The sequence below is a fragment of the Pleuronectes platessa genome, chromosome 16, assembly GCF_947347685.1.
Source record: "Pleuronectes platessa chromosome 16, fPlePla1.1, whole genome shotgun sequence".
In the NCBI taxonomy this organism is placed as follows: Eukaryota; Metazoa; Chordata; class Actinopteri; order Pleuronectiformes; family Pleuronectidae; genus Pleuronectes; species Pleuronectes platessa.
This window is the reverse complement of record NC_070641.1, coordinates 10,755,505-10,777,258: the sequence shown is the minus strand read 5'-3', so window position 1 is coordinate 10,777,258 and position 21,754 is coordinate 10,755,505. Positions and strand designations below refer to the sequence as shown.

General features: G+C 42.3%; 1 protein-coding gene across 1 annotated transcript in view; it reads left to right on the top strand.

Moving 5' to 3' along the window:
• Positions 1-2,647: 2,647 nt before the first annotated feature.
• znf385c (zinc finger protein 385C) overlaps positions 2,648-21,754 on the top strand; it is a 129,119-nt gene continuing 110,012 nt past the window's right edge. The window contains exons 1-2 of the mRNA XM_053444398.1: positions 2,648-2,734; positions 5,533-5,644. The gene's annotated coding sequence lies outside the window, so the exon portion shown is untranslated. The remainder of the gene's footprint in view (positions 2,735-5,532; positions 5,645-21,754) is intronic.

Sequence of the window (21,754 nt, the reverse complement as noted above, 5' to 3'; positions counted from 1 at the left end):
CTGAACAATGTTTTTCTTGGATGAGGCCAACATGGCTGGCACTGTGGTTTGTTTATTGTTCCTGCTGTAACTATTTTGGAGTCTGGGAAACCGTTCAAATCTGCCAGCATAAACATCCCATCGAGTGAACTATACACTGTATGTCACATTACAGTTTTCCATTAGTATTCACTGTCAAGGTAGATCAACATGCCATCCTGCACAAGTTCACATGCTACTGTCGATAAGGGTCATCCACGTGAAAGTCCATAATTAACCCATGCATTGATTTGTATTCTCGTATGTAAATTAATGAACACTGAGTATCAGTTTGTCAAGAGCTTGTTTGTGGTGGAAAATAGTAATGAAACCATAGGGAAAAAATTTAAATAAACAAAAGTATGTTATTGATCCCATGGAGGGGAGGTTCCCTTGTTACAGTAGCAGATATGAAAATGAAGGAGAACCTGTGAAAGAATTTGAGTTAGATTAACTTTAATTAATTGAATAAAAAGGAAAATCTTAATACGTACATAATATACATCTCACAATTATAAGAGAGTTATCAAGACCGTTATATCAAATCAAATCAAGTATACTTTTTTGTCCTATAGGGAAATTTGTCTTGGGCCAAAGTGCTCCAGCATCTTCAGAAGAATACATTGTACAACAAACGACAAAAAATCAATACACAAGCACATATCATGCAAGACCCAGAATAATAATGGAGAATAAAAGCGGGTTGAATGTTACACCTGCCCTAAAACACTTCAAATGATAAAAAACTAAAAGGAGATAACAAGAAAAGCAAGATGAAAAACAGAAACTCTCATTAATACTTCAAAACCGAAGTGTGAAGCGTGCTAGCCAAAGTGCAATGGGTGTAGAGACACGACTGAATCAACACGTCTCCTTATTGATTGGTATGATAGAGGTTGGGATGAATGAGAGCTTGAGGCGGTTGGATTTACACTTACAGTTCTCTGTTACGTCTGCCTGATGGTAACCGGACAAATCTGGGGAGCACTATGTGTGCCAGTCTGACCACAGAACCTTCGTAGATGGTCTGAAGGGAAGGTTTGTCCTTTTTGTCAAACACCTTCATGGACGCTTTTACCATGCTCTCAATTTTAGATTTTAACTGGATTGTGAGAGTGCCGAACCATGCAGCATTCCATACCTAATTATGCTTTCAAGCACAGCAGCATAAAATAACGAGATGATGTCGGTGCTCATTCCGAACAGTGTAAGTCTGCGTAGGAAGTGCAGCCATTGATCTTACTTCCCACACAGAAAGTCCACACGGGGGACTACAGTCTACAGACTTCAGTCTACAGACATGTCAGATTACAGTCCAGCTGTATGCCGAGATATTTAAAAGTGCTAACCTGCTCAATAACTTGGACACCGATTATCACTGGGTCATAGACTTTCACCTCTCTGCGGTCGAATATCATCTCTTTCCTCTTTTTAATATTAAAATTAGATGATGACTGTCAGTCCAGTCTTTAAAGGTGTCAATCTCATCCAAGTACATAGCCGGAAAGTCACCCCGCTGCAACAAGCTTCAAATCTCTGTAATATCAGAAAAGAAAGGAAAGGAAAGGAGAGATCAGGCAGCCCTGTGGTTCACCTGTGCTCCAATATTTGATGGTGGAAAGTGAGCTATTTACCTTCAACTGCTGGGATCTGTTGGTTAATGATGAATAAAATCATTTTATTATGAAAGGATTTACATGCATGTTGTTTAACATCTGGACCAGTAGGCAAGGACAGTATATGGTGTACAACAATATAAATATGAGTATAATACAATTTTGTGTTTATACATACATATTTATATTTGTATATATATATGGTATATATTCACAACAGCATAATATATAATATGAATATACATTTTTAAAAATAGTGTATGTATGTATAATATATGAATCATATGACTTGTATAGATATAAGATTTAAGTTTTGCCACATTGTAGGATATACTTTATTAAACTATTGATGTCATTGATGATTACAGTTACAAAACTTAAACCATTTGGATCAGGGACTGTTAGTGCTGGAGATGAACCAGCTTCTGTGTGAAGTGATCAAAGTTAAGTCACCCTTAGAAACCAGGAAATTCTTATTTTTCATTTAGATTTGTGAAGCTTTATTGTCATTGCACAGATATGAAAACCACACACACACACCCTGCTTCATAGAGTTCAGTTCAATGATGGCTTGTGGGAAGGAGCTGTCCATATTTTTCAAATTAAAACTTTATTATAATTTTTTTTATAAAATTGCGTTAGTGGGCCATGAAGTCAGTTAGAAAAAGAAAATAAATAATTAGCACAGCCGATACACATCCATGTGGAGCTTTGTTGTTCGAGATTTATATGCATGTTTGTATAACTGTACAATACAGAGGTCCACTTTGAGAGGTTTTGTTTGTCAGAGATAAATATCCAACATAACCCGAAAGCATGAACAAGTCAAACAGCTTCGTAAATTAGTTTTAATCTCAAAACGTGTATCAAACTTCAACGCTGTGGTGGTGCCAGCTGTTTCTCCACCTGTGTAGTCCCACTCTGTGCTTTTATTGCGAAAAGACGTTTCCTGCCCTGAGTGTTGCGTCGCTGCCTCTGTCTTGACTAAACCGCTGCACTGGACGGAGCAGCGTTTTGCGTTGGCAGCGGTTGGCCGTCGGTCCACAGACCTCCAATCTGTCTCCACTGTTGCTGAGCGCGGACCAGACGGAGCGGGACCGGTAAGACAGAGCGCCTCGTCTCCTCTTCTGTTGTGGATCAATACCGTCATGTGCAAAAAAAGTTTTTATTTGGCTGTGCTGATACGATACTTGATGCGTTAGTTTCTTATAGTGGGGTGAATTAAACGTGTATTCTGGTAAAGTTTTATTTCGCTCATTGCTTGGATTGGTGAATGAACAGCGCGTTGGAGAAATACATTTAGGAGTTTATGCGTAATTGCGCATCAGCAGCGCGGGACCTCTAACCCCCTTTTCTACACACTTGTCATCCCACAGGGAAGAAAATACTTTAAAAGGGATTATGAGGTTTAAATTGATACGTTGCTGTGTTAATATGACAGATTAATGGAAAAATAAATCAAAAAAAAAAACTAAATGCAAAGGTAGAATACACAAAACAAGACTATAGCACCATAACATCACTACGTTTGGATGCTGTATCATATATGTTGCCGTTTTTAGTTTAACTATCGAACCGAAAAAGATTTCAAATGAATTAATATGTTCACATTCAGCTGCAGGTCAATATTGGAATAATTTCCTTCTCATGTGCTCCATCTCTGCCCTCATCTTATTTAATAATGTTTTCCACTGAACATGGTCAATAAGTTCTCCTCCTCCCCCACGCTCTGCTCCGCACTGCTGCCTATTGAGATGACATTTTGTGTCATTATAACAAATAAAATATTCACTTTTCTTTCCAGGAAAATCCATTTGAGTCATTGACAGTTTCTAAGTACAGATTTAGGTATGGACTCTAATACTTTTGACCTCATCAGACTCATGAGAGGTTTTTTTCACCTCTGGTATAGTTTATGAAATAATATTTATAAAAGATTATCCCTGTGGTTTATATACATCTCCTTATGATGAGCTTATATCATAACGGACTGGTTACAGAGTCCTCCCCCTTGTCGTGGGCATCTTTGCTTGCAATACAATTTGTATGATAAATATCTGCCCATACATACGTATATATATTATATACTATGGTCAAACAGGACAAAATTCAACATTCTCTTGTTTATGAAGGAATTCTTGAACATGCACTTGACATTATCTGCAGTGTTATGTTATTGTATGTGATATTGTGCTGCCCATGTGTTATCTAGTGTCATTTTGTAGTGTCACTGCAGTGTATGTAGATGTCTTTGGTCATTTTCATGCTGACATGAGCTTTAGATTGTTGTGCAGTGAAATAATGCCACCCACTTGGATGTGTTGTCATTAATAAATGATTCTGATTCTGTTTCATCAAAAATAATCATCACATATGTGATGAGAGAGAGATGTTTCCATGTTGGCATCAGTCAGGCTTCGTTAAGCGAGCGGTTTCACGGTTAAACATGTGAAACTCTGAAGCAGAATTCTTTCTCATGAATGAAGTGAAATATCACAGGATTGATTTCGAGAAATTGACGTACAGCAGCTGCTCTGTGCCTGTGACTTTATTTATGTACGGCACCTTTTTAGAGTTGGCTTCTCTCGCTGAATGGCCCTGGCTGATAATGCTCCAATCCGTCTTGCTGTTGTGATTAAATGTGCAATGAGTTTCTCTCAAGTCATTTGTCTTTTATTGTTGTTTATTTATTTATTCACCTTTTGCTAGAGGGAGTTTGGCGTTTTAGAGCTTTTACCTTGACTAGAGGAGAGAGATGCTGTGTGATGGTGCACATATTTGTCACGAGCGGTTACAGGACGTCTGGTTTCAGGATTACAATGAATGTAGTATTGACATCCTGTCTGGACGTGCGTGGAAAACTCTGGCGTTGTGTCAGTTGTTGGCCGTTACTGAAAAACCATCCAGGTCCAGCCAGCTAAATTATTATGGTGAACACACATGAGAGAAGTGAGGCGGCAAAGATGGAAAAAACTTCTCTTTTCATTTTGTTTTGGAATGTTATGGTTTCCCAGTAAATCCTAACAACAGAGTAGTAGTTCCTTCAGAGCATGAAGTGTTTTACTCTGACTCTGATGTTTTCTCACAGGCATAATGGGAAGTTCATTGTGTTGGTGTTCTAATTCGAGGGTAAATTTGAGGGTAAATTTTGTTAAACTGAGAAGGTTGTTAGGATTCATTCTACTCTCAACATTTCTATTTTTATTTAACAGAAAAATAGGAGGCACCAGCTTAGACTAAATTTCAAACTCTGGTGCAGTTAAGTTTCATTTGCTGATCTGAATTCAGGAGTAGTTAAGGAATTTAACAATGCATTTATGTTCTTCATTAGATGTAACTATAATATTACAGATAGATTTGTTATTGAAGCCCTAATGAATATTATTATCAATTCTGGGTTGGATGTTTGATGAAGGAAAAAAATTTTGTGACAGAGGGAGAGACATAGAGAACAATGCTGACTCTCATTATGATAAAAAAATGTGAAGGTAGACACTTTCATTGCAACACTGATAGTGAAGTCCAATTTTTCATGATCGTTCTTCATCTCATCTACTACTCTTCATCTGAATCACCTCAGAATTCCACAATAATGCTCCAACACCTATACGTCATCTATGGATGTACATGCAGAGGAGTCACAGTCTCAATATAAGTCTGCTTTGACTCAATGACACTTCTACCAGTGACGTTTAGGTCGGTTTACCATTGTTTAATGTTGAGGTTTTTCAAAATAAATACCTTGAGGAATTTGTGCCTCTCACTGCTGATGTTTGTCAAATCTGTCAGTGTTGAGATATGCATGTGCAAGGCATCTTGTTCTAAACCGGTGTTTTTAGTTTTACTGTCAGCCGCTTTGTTCTCACGTCGCTGTCTCTCAAATTCTAATTTTGTCCAGGTTCTTGCTCATCTGCTGCTCAAGTGGCCTCTCGCTATTTCACTTTCACCCTCCGGTGGTGCTCCTCCATGCTGCTGCTGCTTTCCATGGTATCAGAACCTGCTGAGCCAAGGTGACCAGACTGCTCAAGCTGAGCAACACACACACACACACACACACACACACACACACACACTAAAACACACACACACACACACACACACACACACACACATACGCACACACACAGCTGGAGCCCACAGGTCCATACACAGAGTTCATACACACGTTTTGGATGTTTTGTCGACCTCTCTCACCCTCCTCCTTCTCTCTCTCTTTCTCTCTGTTCGGCCGCTTGCTATGATTTCATCCTGTGCTGAAAGCGATCGCAGTAGCTCGGTGACCTTTAGCGGGATTGTCTGAAAAGTTTAGTGCTTAAACTGTGATGGACTTGCTGGCTGTGTTTTCACTTGCCAATACAAACGCACAGTTAATTCCCAATTAGCGGGTGGGAGGCTTGGCACTGGTGGACATCACTGTTCTGTCATCACCAAGTAGAGCAACACTGTCACATCTAATACTTACATGGCCCCACAACTTCCTTATATTTACAGAAACAAGTATATTATTTGGCCTCTGGGGGATACAAATTAAAGTGCAAAAAACATTCCCACGTTAATTCAGATGTTGTGTTTCAAATGACTTGCATGATAGGTGAAATAAAAAGAGAAAATCTCTATCAAAACAAATAAAAACTTCTCCTACTCTCCTTTTGAGAGAAGGAACGTGAAAGAGGGGATGCTCTTCGACCTCCGAGCCCCTCCACTGTCTGTCGGTGGCAGAGACACAGTGTGGGTTGAGAGGGTGGGGGTCACAGATTCTGACAGCTGCACGGAGCATGCCTCGGGCCTCTGCCCTTTTTCATCCTCCCTCCCCCAGCCCCCTGCCTGCCCGGCTGACTGGCACACCTAACCGGAGGTGCTCAGCCTGGGGATAGACTCAGCAGTGTCTGCCTATTCCTCGGTGGGGAGCTGCAGGGCTGACACTGTTGACCCCTGGGGAAGCCAGGTGTGGATTTAACTTTCTCCCTCTCTGTGTCACTGTGTAACTCCCCTCCCGTTATCTCATAACACCTTTTGCGCCTCGCTCTCCCCTCTAAGTCCCGTGTCCAGAACAGTAGGTGATCTGAGAGCGAGGAATAAGAGCATATAGTTGAAGGGGAATGAAGGTAGATCCACCTACAGTAGAGTCACAGAATCCCCTTTTCCATTCAGCATCTGCACTTTTTTTCAGATCTCCTTTTGATTGGTTGTTATGAAATCATTACCCCCATTAACCGAAAGCACCAGGAGTTCGACTCACTGCCACCAGCTATAGATACACTAGTGACTCACACTGACAGTGGCCCCAGTGTTAGCGCCGCACATTCATTTACACAGACACACGCGTGCACACAGTGGTGCGTTTATGCTGCCGGGCTGCTGGTGAGTGACGGAGCTCTGGCGCGGAACACTGGCTCAGTGTGTTTGGCCAGGTAAACCTCCGCAGCCACTCCACACAACAACAACAAACACTAAATAGACCACTTGTTTGCAGCCAGCTGCCCTCAGCAGGACCAGGAAGGGTGGAGGCCGAACACATTTGATCAGAAACAGGCTCTTATGGACAGCTTTCATGAATATTCATATTGTTTGCTTACTCTGCACACACGTGGGGTTTATGTTATTTTTTTTTGTATGTTTTAGTATGGCTTTAGCATAAATGTTGGTTTTTTTCTCGTAGAAACGCCCATTCAGGTGTTCATTGAGTTACACACGTTAATCTCTGGCACAAGTGGAGCTCTGACGAACCTGCTTTGGGTTTAATGCCTTGCTCAAGGGCATAATAGTCACCAAATAGTACCCTTCTTTTTCTGTCTTCCCTCATTACTCATTACATTAGAAGACTAGTTCTCTCAGTCGGGATGAAGTATGTTGATCCCTTGTCCTCATCACTTGTCCACTGTCAGGATTGTGATCGCAGTATTCATGTAATAAGTGTTGAGATTTCTCTTTTTACTGTGAATCCCAGGCGGTGCTGCAGTCAGGAATAATACCGTCGCTCTTTACAGGCTCCTGCTCGTTCGCTGGCTAAATGTGAATGAGTGGAATGCATTAGTTTAAGTAAAAGATATTTAGCTAATAGGGATTATTCAGAGGGTAAATGTCAGAATCACCCTGCACTCGAAAAGCTTTTGAATGATATTGTGCTTTTTAGCACAATTTGGCCATTACGCCACTTTGGCTCTGGTTTACACTCATCTAGTATTTTTTCTCTAGTGAAGGGCTATGAGTTTAAACTTAAAGATGAAGCCTAATGTGTAGTTATTCTTTTGAAATGTCAAATAATGACTAGACCGGTATATTATCTTGACTTGTGTACTTGCATCATCCAAAATGTTTCCAACAATGTTTAAACCGAGAGAAATCCTCAATTTTATTCAAGGTAATGGGACGTTTCATTTTAGTCGCCCTTTGAAGGCGTCACATTTGGCTCCGTTATAAGTTTCAGGACAAACAACGTTGTGATGAAGTAAAAACACACCGTTAGCCAGTCGGCTGTTCTCTCCTTCCACTGCTTGTATTTGTCACTTGTAATTAATCACGATTACTCATTCCCGTTTTCTGCTTAACTTCAATAAAACCTCAGCAATGAACTGGATTTGCACCTGAGAGGTCAGGTAGATTTTTCACGACATCATCCAACTAGATCTTTTGTTGTTGTTTTTATTAAAAGATGCCTCACAACCGGAGTTGCATGTTGTCCATTTAACTATCGCTATTGCTTCCAATGATGTAACTCTCTTTTCTTTACTGGGCTGTGTAGCACAACTTAGTGGAGGTGTACAGTATACAGGAGATGAAGCTAAGAATATCTTTTGTGACATACATTTTTCAGCAGAAGGTTTCTGAGGAAAAAATATAATCTGAAAGGACCATTATTAAACAGCAGGCTGAGGACATTTTGCCGTCACCCAAATGTGAAATGGCAGCAAATGATGAATATGTAGCACAAGCCGCCATCAGGTACGACAGGCCCCCCCGCAGATATGTGTCATCTGTTTTACACTCGGATATGGAATGAACCTGTACCTGTCTGTACCCGTGAGCCTCGTCCTTCCATCACAGTAACACAGGGTGTATGTCGTTTATGAAACACTGTTGAATGAAGAAGAAGCCCTAAATCTGTTTTCAGTCTGTAAGTATTAAATGTAAACGGCCGGCATTGTGGAGTATTTGCTCGGACGCGACATGATTGAGTTTGGAGAGATCGAGATTTGTGAGGCAGAAATGTTTCATACCTGTGTCATTAAGTGGATGTGTGATTCTCTGGACACTCTGCTGCGTCTCGTTGAAGCAGCAAAACGGCTGTTAATGCTGCTTCTCCAACAATTATACTCAGAAATTTATCCGGGAAACTAGAATTTCAGCCATTAGAGTCCCCTTATGAAACCACTTTTACATTCACCTTGAATGAGACGTAAAGCCTGTGTGCTTCTGTGGATTGTCTGTCTGTGGTTTTTTAGCTTACATCCATGCTCCCGTCCTTCAGGAGCAGGATCTGGTTTATTTCCCGAACAGACAGCTCCTCTCTTGCCTCCCACAGCAATAGATATCAGCTATCAGAGTCATTACAGCCTGCAGGAGGTGGTGCCAAAGCTTCCTCCACCCCACCAAGCCACCAACCCTCCCTCCTGCCAGCCTCCATCTCTCATTGATCAGGCCAGAAAGACATCTAATCCATGCTGATCACAGTAACCTCCACCGTCTGGAGGCCTGGATCTGAGGCACGCAATCCATTTTCACCGTGTGCCTCTCTGTGAACCACGCAGGCCACGCAGAGGAGGCGGGACGTCGATGGGTGCGACCCACGTCGCCCCAGTAGCCGGATAGCTTTGGTGATGCTGAAGACGGGGCCTGTGATGCCACCATTGACGTAGCGGCTGACTCAGAGTCGCTGATACCATTCAGCCCCGCTCTTTCATCCGGGTCTGAACACCTCCTCACAATGAACTGGGGCTTAGCGAACCTATCAGTGGGGGCCTGGCTTTTGATTAAAAGTCAGATTATCACTCTTTTACCATATGTGGACTAAGCGGCTCTAGGAAACTGAGCTTGTTTATTCTTTCCACGGTCACAGTTTTCATTTTGTGTTTGCAGGTTTTTTTTTCAGGTTGTTTCCTCTATCTTTCCTTTCTCATTTATAGCCGAGGTGTTTTTCATTTCTCCTGCTGAACGAGCGTGTGTGGGTGATGTGCATTTGCCCTCTGCTTGGGGCCTCTTATCATCTGTGTCAAACTGGTGGGCTGAGAGTGGATGAAGAAAGAAAGGCCAGCTCTCTACTCTTCAAGATCGCACATTAACACCACTTCTTCCTGTTTAAAATCCCTCTTAGCCCTGCAGCAGCCGCCCAGACAGCGGCTCCTCACTCAGGCAGCTGACGCAAACATCGACTCACTGATCTACTAAAATCTTGTCTGTTCACTGCATTGATTCTCCTCGTGTCTCCCAGCATCTCTGACCTGTTTCGGTGAGTCACTGCCTCTACAGTACACATCCTCCCTATCCAGAGTTGACTGGCAAGGTTGACAAGTACTTCTACTTGTATGGGTTGGCCATTCTGAGCACACACCACTTCTACCTTGTTTGGCCTTCGGACTTTTCGGTTTAGTTCGAACATAGTAAGGTGCCTTGGACCATGGTCAGGACCAATGGAGCAAAATGTAGTCTGACCAATGAACAGAATCAATTAACCGTAGTTTAAATCGTTAGCAGTCTGTGATCTCTTTTTTTCACGGACTTACTTTTCTTTCAGACTAATAGTCGAAAGTTGGAAAAGAAGCTGATGCTGCTCACAGGATTGCTTGTAGTCTCCAACTCCGATGAATTGATGTTTGAATGATAAGATCACTCATTCTGCTGGTAGTAATATCATGATGTTATTACAGTGGCAACAAAATTAACAAAGTTAAAAGGTCCCTCCGAGCTGAAAAACCAAATTCAAGGAATAAAATAACTGAAATTATCCCCAAATTGCCTCTAACTGCTGTGCCAGAAGTGTTTGAGTGTATGTGTGTCTAATAGAGAGAGATGCACTGTATGAATGTGTGAATGGTAAAACTGTGCTTTAAAGAGCTTTGAGTAATCATCAAGACTAGAAAAGTGCCATGTAAATACAGAAACTTGACCATTTACAACACCCTGACTGTGTGTATGTCTACCCATTTACAAACCAATCATTGTCAAGTATAGGTAGACAAAAGTCTTATGTTCTCTCCCTAACTAACAATATGAAACCAAAGCAAATGTAATGAATATAACAATGACACGATCCATGGTTCAGACCATGGTTCGGACTTTCAGGTGTGAAAACACCCTGAGATTTAGAGTAAGCAACGCACAGTAAACAAGGCAGCAGCCGCTGATCCCACAATGATCTTCACTTGTACTACATTAGTTATCGGCCTTACTTTATCTCCCGCCAGCTCCGGTTAGGCCATCACAAACTCATAGTGGGTTGACAGAACCTATAATTGAACCATATATTCTTTTCCTCTCCGTAAACAGAAGGGTCATCTTTCAGTGCTCCGCTCCTGGGAGCGTTTTCGCTGAGGTGGGGTTAACAATGGTAACAGCCTCGCTGTCAGAGAGGGGGCATGGCAGAAGATGGAGAGAGTGGAAAAATGAATGCACCTGCTCCCTGGAAGAGCACGTAGCCAACTCTCAGTTTTTTCAACCAAAGCTCTGGAAGAAAGCGTGAGGGGAGAGGAAAGAACAGATGCTGACTTTACATCCAGATAGTCCACATCTGCTTTGCACTCATACATTTGTGCAGCACCCTTGATCCAAGCTTAATACAGCCACTCTTTTTAAAAGGATGCATTTCTTTGCATTAACGGAACCTTAACAAACGTGATGATGTTTCTGTCCTTTTCACACTTAATGTAAGTATGTCTGTCCAAAATCGTTTTACCTTTATTTTAATGATCTTTACTTCTTCTATTTAGTTGTTGCAGTTTTCAGGCTGACATACAATTCCCCCCCCCCCCCCCCCAATGTTTTTAGGGTAACTTGATGCAGGGTTGTTTCTTCTTGTGTCTTAATACTGCCTGTCGCGTGAACAGGGTGGTACAGGATCTGTGGCAGAGTGACGCATCAGTGACTCTGTTCTAAGAAATAACGAAAGGATCAGAACAAGTCGCTCTTCCAAATTGAACCACGAAAGTCTGAAGGAAATCAATAACTAGATCACTGTGCTGAAAGAGAACACACTCACTCTGGGCTCTGGTAACGTTTTCCGAAGGCGAACTTAGACAGAGAAAACACAGGAGGGAACATCTGAACAAGACAACCTCAAGGCTGCAGATCACCTCTTGTGTTGTCTCACTTTGTCTTGTACTCGCATAAATGCAAATGTACTTGGAGACATATTCAGACATGGGTGTGATATTCTATTAAAATAGATCCCAGGATATGTTTTACCTTCCTTGAGGTGGGGAAATCTCCATACCAATAGATTTCCTTTGCAGCACTAGTAATTAAGGGTTTTATATTTAAGCCCTTTCAAGGGGGTGATCACTGACGACGAGTAATCAGGGCTCATTATTCAGGACAAAGAGTCCATGAAATCTCAATCAGTCGTTTGAGTATATTAATTAATGCAAACTCACAAAAGAATATAATATACATAGTACAGTCATACCAAATATTAACAGAATAAGAAAAATACACGTTATTCGTATATGGTCAATTTAGTGAAAGTTATCATCTCTGTCCATTAAATATAACATCAACTAGATATAGCAAAGATAACCAGCTGTTGTTGGTAGCGTTTTATCTAAAGGGTTGGAATTGAAATGCCATGTTGCCTTTTTTTGCAATCTTGTTACATTCTCTAAAGCACAAGTATAGCTGTTATAACACAAACTAATTAACAAAATATGCATCCAGAATCTGATCAAGACGTCTCTAAAATTCCAGGGCTATCATCAAAGGATAATATAAACTTGTCGGATGCCAGTCACACGTGAGCATTTCATGAGTTTGCTGGAAATGTCGCAAGTGCTAGGAATCACTTTTATATTCTTAACACTGTGCTCAGTCATTGCCTCTGGTGGACCCCGACAGGCTGCCCACTTCACAGCCTATATCAAGGTACTCCTCCTCCACTGTAAACTTTCCTGTGGCACATGAACACACAGCCCTGGACTCAAATCTAACCCCTAATGCACACACTGAAGGTTGCCTGCAGGGAGACCGACCCCGCACAAGGTAGGTAAAGCACAGAGCACAGTCCTGTTCCCCCTCTGGCCCCGGACGCAGGGGCACACTGGAGCATTTAGAGGGCTGAAGGCAGAAAGATGGGATTGGTGGAAACGGCATACATTGGAGCTTTGTATTTAACTTCCTCCTCCACCTCTCTCTGGCACAACGTTCTCTGTGCTCCATCTTGTTTCCCTCCTGTCCACACATACGCCTTTGAGACCCTTACTCCTAGCGTCTGACTTTGGCGGCTGCTACACCTCCTTCTCTCTTGCCTGTTTTTCTTTTCCGCTCTCTGATCTCCTAAGCCCCAAAACGTCTTGCCAGGTCAGTCCACCTTCCTTGGTACCTAACACCCTGGACATACACTACTTTTATATCCGAGACAGAGCCAGATAGATGTGAGAGGAGGCCTGTCTCTCAAAGAGAGGAGTAATGGGCCCCGAGGGCACTTCCGAGCCCTCGCATCTCTACATGCTTAGAGAGGTGTTGCATAAATGACAGAATATTCTCGATTGCCACTTTTTGTATGCTAAAAGCCTTCTCCCAGGTTGATGTTTATGTTAATGACTGTAGTCAGGGGTTTGAAGAGCCTGCATGATGAGCAGCTAGCCTAGAACGGAAGGAGTATCTCTGACCTTGGCCCACTTCAGGGAAACGCTCTGGTTTCTGACTAATAGAGTATGCCCTATTCTTTCTCCCACAACATGCACTCAAAATAGCTCTGGCATGCCCCATTAAGCAGCATTTTAATTGTTAACACGGCAGACTCTGTCCTTGGCACACATTAACTACTTCATTTAAATGTCAATCCCAATTAAAGGAGGGCCGAGGAGATGATTGTTTTAACAGGGAAAGAGTGTGATGCTGCAACAACCACAATCACCATCATTAGAGTGCAACCTCAAATATCATCAGTTTTTTGGTCCTCAGCTGATTACTGACAGATTGCTCAGGGGAACCACTCATAAATAGATTAATTAGGGGTAACTCTAGCAATTTTCGATTCAAGATCAGCTAACTATTCACGTGGAATACCTGCCTGGAGAAATGATGGCATATGTCTCAGGTGACTCTACAGGAGCTTTGTCAAGGTGAGAGGAAATAAGTCATCAGCAGCAACTGATCTTTGAGTTTGAGGATGTTTAAACAGAAAGCCTGTGTTAGCTTTTCAAAGACATTAACAATGCAAAGAGGCACCAAGGCCTGGAGCAAACTCAGAAGTAGTTTGTACATTGTTCAATCAGACTATGACTCTCCTAGAAGGCATCATAGTTCTCGCATTTAGTGGTTGGACAAAAAGATCATCAGAGACTTTCACAAAGATCCTAAAAGAAAAAAAAGGCAACCCTCGTCTACATTTCCACTCCATGCACCTGAGTACAGACTTTGCAAAGAGAACATATATGTCAAAGTGTGTTTTAGGTTTAAAGTGCTACGTTGTTTTTGACTTTTAATGCCTGACGTCTACATTTTTCCAGAGTTTTCAAACCCCAACAATGGAGAATTTGGGAAACAATGATTCAGACACTTGCAATTGCTCACATTTAGTCATAAATCAACTACCAGGGGTGGAATTGAAGTTTGGATAACAACTCCACCCCACTGTTGGTCCAAACAAATAAATGCCTGGTCTTTCTTTTTGCCATTGCTTTTCCTGGTTTGCAGTATTTTCTGTAATTAAACAACCAACTGTAGAGTAGACAATCTGCTTCCTGTTTACACTGGCAGGAGCAGTTTATGTGAATGGTCAAGAGATTATTTTCCGCTACAGAGGTAAAGCACTTGTCTGGACAGTGACTGTTTTATAAGGTATTGGTGTGAATATAAAATAAAAGTTCCATAATTTGTGCAGACCCTCATTTCTGATGTCACAGAGGTTCGGTTGTAGTGGGTCTCCAAAGCTGTTCAGCCATTCTACAGACACTTCTGCTGTCCTCTGTATGAGGGGACACTTAAGTGTTCACTTCATGGGAAGTTAAGGATCCAGGCATTTTAATACTTGACCCTTACTGAAGTCAGGAACATCTCCATCATTAAAATAAGTCTCTTTGTGATTACCCCAGTCTCATTGGAGTATATAGTAAATAGTTGTGAAGTATTTTTTTAAAGGGTGAAAGGAGTCTATTAGGCAAATATGGTCTAATGAATGTAAATATGAAATGTCCTGTTCCAGGCTGTCACAGAACTTGTCTATTGGAAAAGATGTGCTTGTATTTGTTTTAATGCAGTGATACAGCAGAAGCCTGCGACTGATGTTTGTTCTTTGGTGTGTACAGTTCCTCCCTTCCTTCCTCTCACGGTGGCCGTAGGCGTTACCCTGAGTGAAAACGTCCATGATTGGCAAACTCCTCTTGCATCCCTTCAGACTTAGCCTCCGTGGTTCCCCCCCTTCAGCCTGGAGCCTGCTCAGCTGTACTGGGTTACCAGCCCCACTTCCCTTGGGGAGCAATAACGCAAGCATTAGGTTCTGCACAGAGTGGTGCTTGCCCAGGGGCCTGGCATGCAATCGTTCACTGCTGCAAACAGAAGCACACGCACACTGAACCCTTCCCCAGCAGTACCAGATGGATGGCAAACAGGGATGCTCGCAGGTCCAAATCACCTCCTGCAGCTGGGTGATTTGGTGAGAGTCTCACGGCGAGGACAGGGTGCGGGCAGGGACTGGGACCTATTGTGTCTATTTATGCTGTATAACACTCCCATTAAGTGTCAAGGGTCTTTTTGTGCAGCCAAAACTATGGATTGGCACCACAGTCGTTTTTTGTTTCAGACTATGTCTGTATTGGTTTGTTGTTTGTGTGTGAGGGTCTAGCTGTTTATTGTGCACCATCTGATGATGGGTAATGCATCAGTGGCTGCCTGCCTAATGACTTAGATAGGTAGAGGTGCTCATATTGGCAAGTGTTGGTAGTGTTGTCATGGGGATGCTGTGTGGGCCTCTCCTCTACTGGAGTGAGCCAGTCAGCGGTGCTTGACTTCCCACCACCAAATGTGGAGAAACCCATACCACACATGCTTCCACACACAAGTACACATGTAAGAGTACCAACATTTCTGTCCTTGCAGAGCGGATGAATCAGTGAACCATCTCGCATCTCCAAGAGGAGGAGGAGGAGGAGGAGGGTGGTGTCTAGATTGAGTTAGTCACAAAGCAGAAGCAACAATGAATCACAGTGTTGCCTCAATTTTAATCAGCACACTTAGGGTACAAATGACTCACTTGTGGAAATGTGCATCATTTGCATTACTGGCTGTTTGCTATTTTCATGCTAATGTGTTCTCCAGTGCCCACCAGCCTGCTTGAACACACTCCATCATTCAGTTTGTTTTCGTTTCATTGCATCTAACACTATGTACCTGTCTGCCTCTCATTCTGTCAACCTCCTCCACCCACCCACCCACCCACCGACCGTTCATCTCCTGTCCCACAGCCCCCATTTCAGTCTGCTGCCACGCTCCCATGTCTCCCATTAGGGAAGGAAATGAGGCGAGGCACCCATGCAAATATCTTGGACCCCTCGCTGCTCCCTGACTCATCTCACTCGGAGAGAAACAAGGATGGGAGGAATGGAGGAAGAGAGGAGGGAGGAAGAGGTGGAAGGTGCACAGAGATTACACAGAAAAGCAGACTTACAGCTGATTGGTACACAACGGGAAAAGAATGGAGAAAGTGGCTACCGCTGTGGAGATTTGAAGTTTGTTATCATGCGGAAGGTGTTCTCCGGCAAACTAGAACAATACAGAGGATAAACCTATAAACGTGGCATCATTTCACTTTTTCTCCATCAATTCTTCCTGTTTTTTTTTGTGTTTTAGCTTTGCTATCATTCTGCGTGCAGTGCAATTTCAGCACTTCTGTAGAGGTCATTCCTTTTCTCTGGTCTCCCGTCTTGTCCACCCGAAGGACACTTAATAGATTTATTTAGTAAAGTGCTCGACAACACAAGAAATCAGTTATTATTCTTTACTGCAGCACTCTGTAGTATTATTATGTACTTAAGAGACGGGAATTGAGATCATTGCACTTTTAAAGCTGTGTATATGTGCTCCTCTACTACCGTGCAGATCATGTGTTCGGAGCAGGTGTGCTAAACATAAATTGTTAATGCCACAGTTGCAACAAAGCTGGCATCTTACACAAACAGTAAAGTGTTGTCATCCACAGCCCCACCAACTAGCTGTCGCTGGAAGATGATTCAGCACCTTCTGTGATGAGAAGCTGCTATTGCCACAGTATCCAGTCAGGATTTGAAAACTTTAATGTGCTGCTTGGGGATGTTAGTGGCCACTCTCCTTATCTGCAGGATTATGGAAATGAGGGAGGTTATTACTGTGTTTTATTCTAATCCAGAATAGGAGATGTATATAAGAAAACTGGCGGACTGATGACAGAAGGTGTCATAATGCTTTATACATCAAGGCCCTTGAGGCAAGTTTTGGATACTGGATCATATAAAATTCGACTTGATTTAAAATTTTAGTTGCCTTGAATATATGCTAGCATATAATGAAGTGGACAGGCAAAATGAGTTTATGCATTTGCACCCTTTTTCCCTTTTCCATGAAAATTGGTGGAAGGATGGAACGTTGGTTAAGAGAGAACTGAATGAATTATGGCATGGATCTGCAACATTGTGCAATAGTGAGTTTTACGATATTTATTTAACCGTTTTCACAAAGAATAATTCATGGATTTTGATGAACAGAAATCAGGCGTGTTTAGGGTCTGAAATCAATAAATTGGTGTTGCTTGATTTAATTTATGGCGACAGTTCTGTTTTGTTTTGGGTATAAGTCCTCTCCTGAGGGTCATTCTCTGTATTTGTTGTTTCAAATTTCCCAAAGTTTATAATGATTTTTTATCTCCCTTTTAAGGTCTTTAAAAAATATAATTAAATAATATGATTAAATAATATGAAAACTGATTCGTTAAGTTCAGCGTTCGCTAAACATATGCACAACATTGTACTGTACAGGCACTGCAGAGGGGCCGAAGAGCCGCGGGTGGCCCGAACCCTGTGTGGAACCGAATTTCTATGGTGTATTGGACGTTTTTGTGGCAGCAGTGTCCATCACTTTTAGCTGCCCCCTGGAAACACTTCCGTTGTGTTGTGGCCTCTTCTTGCTGCGCGTTTGGCTTTTTGCAACGCGTTCCGGTATTTGCAGCGCTTTTCTCTTTTTGCAGCGCGTTGCTGTAATGCGTTGTGTTGTGTTGTGAAATTGATGAAGGTGTTTTTTTACTTTACTGGTGTTTTGTCAACTTCCACGTGTTTTCTTAAGTTGCCGTTCGTTGAGCTTTCAGGGCCACCGTACAAATCTCCTGTTAATGGAACATCACAGCTTAGCCGTCTGGCAACTGGGGGAGTTTAGTTTTTTCTTTTATCTCCAAAGTACAAAGTTGGAGTCAGATTTTTCGTCCTCGATCCTTGGAAAGCTGTCTTAAAAAAATCCCACAATGCAACAGTTTTGCATCTTTGTTTGGCTCAGAGCAAACAGGTGAACTCTGCATAATGTGGACAACTCTTAGGGACAGTACAGAACAATCACTGTTTGGAAGAGTCCAAAGTTGTAGAGGAAATTTATATATTCCGTCAGGTTTTGCTTTTTTCGGTCAATAAGAAAGACAAGGCAGCACCGTGTGGAGACATTTGTCCCAGCGGGGGCTGCTGTCCCACAAAGCTCAACCATGGCTCCCGCATGACAGTTTTGCTATAATGGCATGGAGTGTCCAATGATTTGAGGAAAGCACAGTGGAATCCTAATGAGTGAAACGATTATCTCTGTGGCCTGCAGAGCCATTTGCCCGGCTGGACTCTGGCTTTGCTGGAGCTCCTGCACCGTTCATGCTGTGTGACAAGCTGTACACAAGCAGAGAGGAGGATGTTTCTCTTTGTGAGGAAAATATGTATCACACAGGCAAGGGCTGGAGGGAAAAACGTTGTCCTTTCTTTTGCATTGTCTCCTGGGAGCCTAAACTCTGTGTGTGTGTGTGTGTGTGTGTGTATGTGTGTGTGTGTGTGTCTGTGTGTGTGTGTGTGTGTGTGTGTGTGTGTGTGTACTTTTCTGTGCTCATCCATCCTTTAGTAGTCTGTGGTACGCTTTATCTAAAGTGTCAACTCCAGTCATGTTGCCTGCTCCTATATTTGCTTTGAATCCTCTTAGTCTGTCTCACTCTATCTCTCTGTTTAGTACTTCTAATATTTGTTTTTTAATTGCCGTGTGTGAGGACAGACTACAAGGTGAATAGGGCTGCTGATTTCTACTCAAACACAAGCAGTAAAGACAGATTTTCTATCATAGTAAGGGCCCACACCCTCTGGACTCCCACCCAGACCACGGCAGGGCTGTTTTAGACCTCATACTTACTCTCACTACCAAAATATCTCAAGATCTTATTTTTTCCCCTCAAGAATCCGCTGCTTTAATTGTTTGATCTATTTTTACATATGTTGGCTCAGGGAGGGCCCACTAAAAGTGCACACAAAGGAAATGGTTGCTAGATTCAGAGAAATTTCTGGATGATTATGTCTCACCACTGCAAATAGAATGGCAGTGACCACCCACTTTCAGAAAGCCTCTGGTTGTGAAAGCAATTTCCCCCCCCCCCGGATGTATCATGAACTTTAAATATTCGATTCGGAACTACTAGGAAAATGGCAAGTAGCAAAGGTACCAATGTGAATGACTTCCAGGGTGTTTCCTCTTGAAAATAACCCTGTTGGTAATATATTTTTGAAATATATAGCTTTGTGTGTTTTTTCGACGTGAGTAGGTAGCTAGGTAGGTAGTTAGCAATTCAGATATTTTATAGTAACTGAATCTAGTAGTGTCACATCCGCTACTCAATAAATCTATTGAATTCAAACAGCTCTCTGAAATATCTTCTTTCCTGCAAAGTGATCTCTGGCCTCTCCAAAAATATTTCCCTAAATCGGCAGGTATATTATATTTACCGTTTTTATTAAGAAGCGCTGCCTATCTGAATGAATTTAAACGTCATCGTACATCTTGATTCACTCAAAACCTCAGAGTGGAGAATCAGTGCAGGATTTTCACACCAGTCGACTTCTCATTGCAAAGAAATCTTGTTAAAATCCTTCCAGCCTCGAGGTTTTACACTGCATTTCTGTTTTTGCTGAATGTTTCCGCCATGTCTCTTCCTCTGCCTCTGATGAGAACAGCCAGAGTGAGCAAATTAAGTCCTAGCTTATTAAACAAGTGAGCCTTAAAATTACAACAGACTGGCCTTGCATGCATGGGTGACTATCAGAGCCCTTTCCTCTCCACCTCCAGCGAAAAAACCCAAACACGAACAGGAGGGGCTGCGGTTCTCTGTCCCTCGTGTTCCATTCACGGAGAGTGGCCCCATCTAACACCAACGTTTTTTATGGTGATGAAGGGGCGATTTAGCATGATGCTGATGCACTAGTATGAGTAGCGTGTGTGTGTTTGTGTATTTTTGTCTGTTCCATTAAGGAGAGGATAATGAAACTGAATACAGATGCCGTTCCCTTTACGCAGGAGAGAGTGGTTTCTGTTTGGCTTGGGTTTCTACAAATGTTGAAGCCTACTATTTGTCTTCCCTGAGCCACTGATTGCTGTTGATGTTCTACACTTATTATGTCCTGGTCTGTGTGTGTTGAATGAAGATTGTGGTATCTGATAGAAAGCTGTTTTTATCTTGACCTGCACACTCGCAGGATGTAGCATTAGTTGGAGATGCCGAGTCTTGTTTATATTTTGTTCCCATTCATGTTCTAGATTTAGAGCAGACTTGGAGACTTTGATCACAGAATCAGGCCTGATAACGCCTCAACAATGAGCATCTTATTCAGGAATGTGTGCGACCCCCATTAACAACAGCATTCCTCCATCACTGCCGCTTGCAGTTTTGCCCAGCATCCACTAACATCTGCTGTAAAAGTGACAGCAACTGCATCACGACTTCTCTCTCTCTGTGTCTATTTTTGTCGAAAAGTCATTTCAGCAGAATCGTGGCACATTTGCAGGCATCAGGCCACAGAGCAGTGAACACAGTGTGTACCTGATGTTGTACAAACTATAACTGTCAGTGGGTTTAATCAGTTCGGATCTCTGTAGCGGCTCCTTCAAAACACACATCGTGATTCGTGCTGAGTAATAAGACTGTTACAAATAGCACCTGGGAAAATTTTCAAAATTCTTGGAAGTGCTCTGAGTCCCCCGAGGTGGGTAACAACTTCTGGCACTGTAGGTGGGTTTTGGAGCACTTTGTTTTGACAGTCAAGCATGGGTTGATTCTGTGGAGAGTTTCTTTCTAATTTGATAAAAGGAGCAGGGATTCAGGAGGAGAATTTGTGTGGGTGGAGAGGAGCAGGCCCTCAGGTCTGCCCTGCACCCTCAGACCCTCAGGGGTTAAGGCCAGCAGTCGAAGGACATGTGCATCATCCAGCTGTGACACTTGATTCTAGAAATTCGCATTTACGCCTGCAATCTTGGTGGGAAGTTTTTGTGTTGTGAGATTGTGGAGTGGAGTGGAGTTGCACATGCCCAGCCAATCGTGAGTCAGTCTTGGATATATAGAATATATCAAAATACTCATTTAACCTAAATTTAGTTTCCATCATGGCCTTTTTCGAAAATAAGATTTCTACATGTGACCTCCCCTAATGAGTCCTAAACATCTTTCCGCAAATTATTTAGGTTATGGATACATATGTCATAAATCATGACTTTCATGCACTTCAAACCAGTTTCATATTTTAATATTAGTAACTTTATAACCCCATGACTCTTCAGCACCCAGAATATTAGAGTGACACACTCAAACCTGATATCATCTGTTATTTGTTTAGTTAGGACAAACAATATCAGATACCCCGTCCACTGCCACACTTGAATTAAGTTAAAAGGTATTTGTGTAGCACCTATTCACAGCATATTATCTCACCTCTCTTACA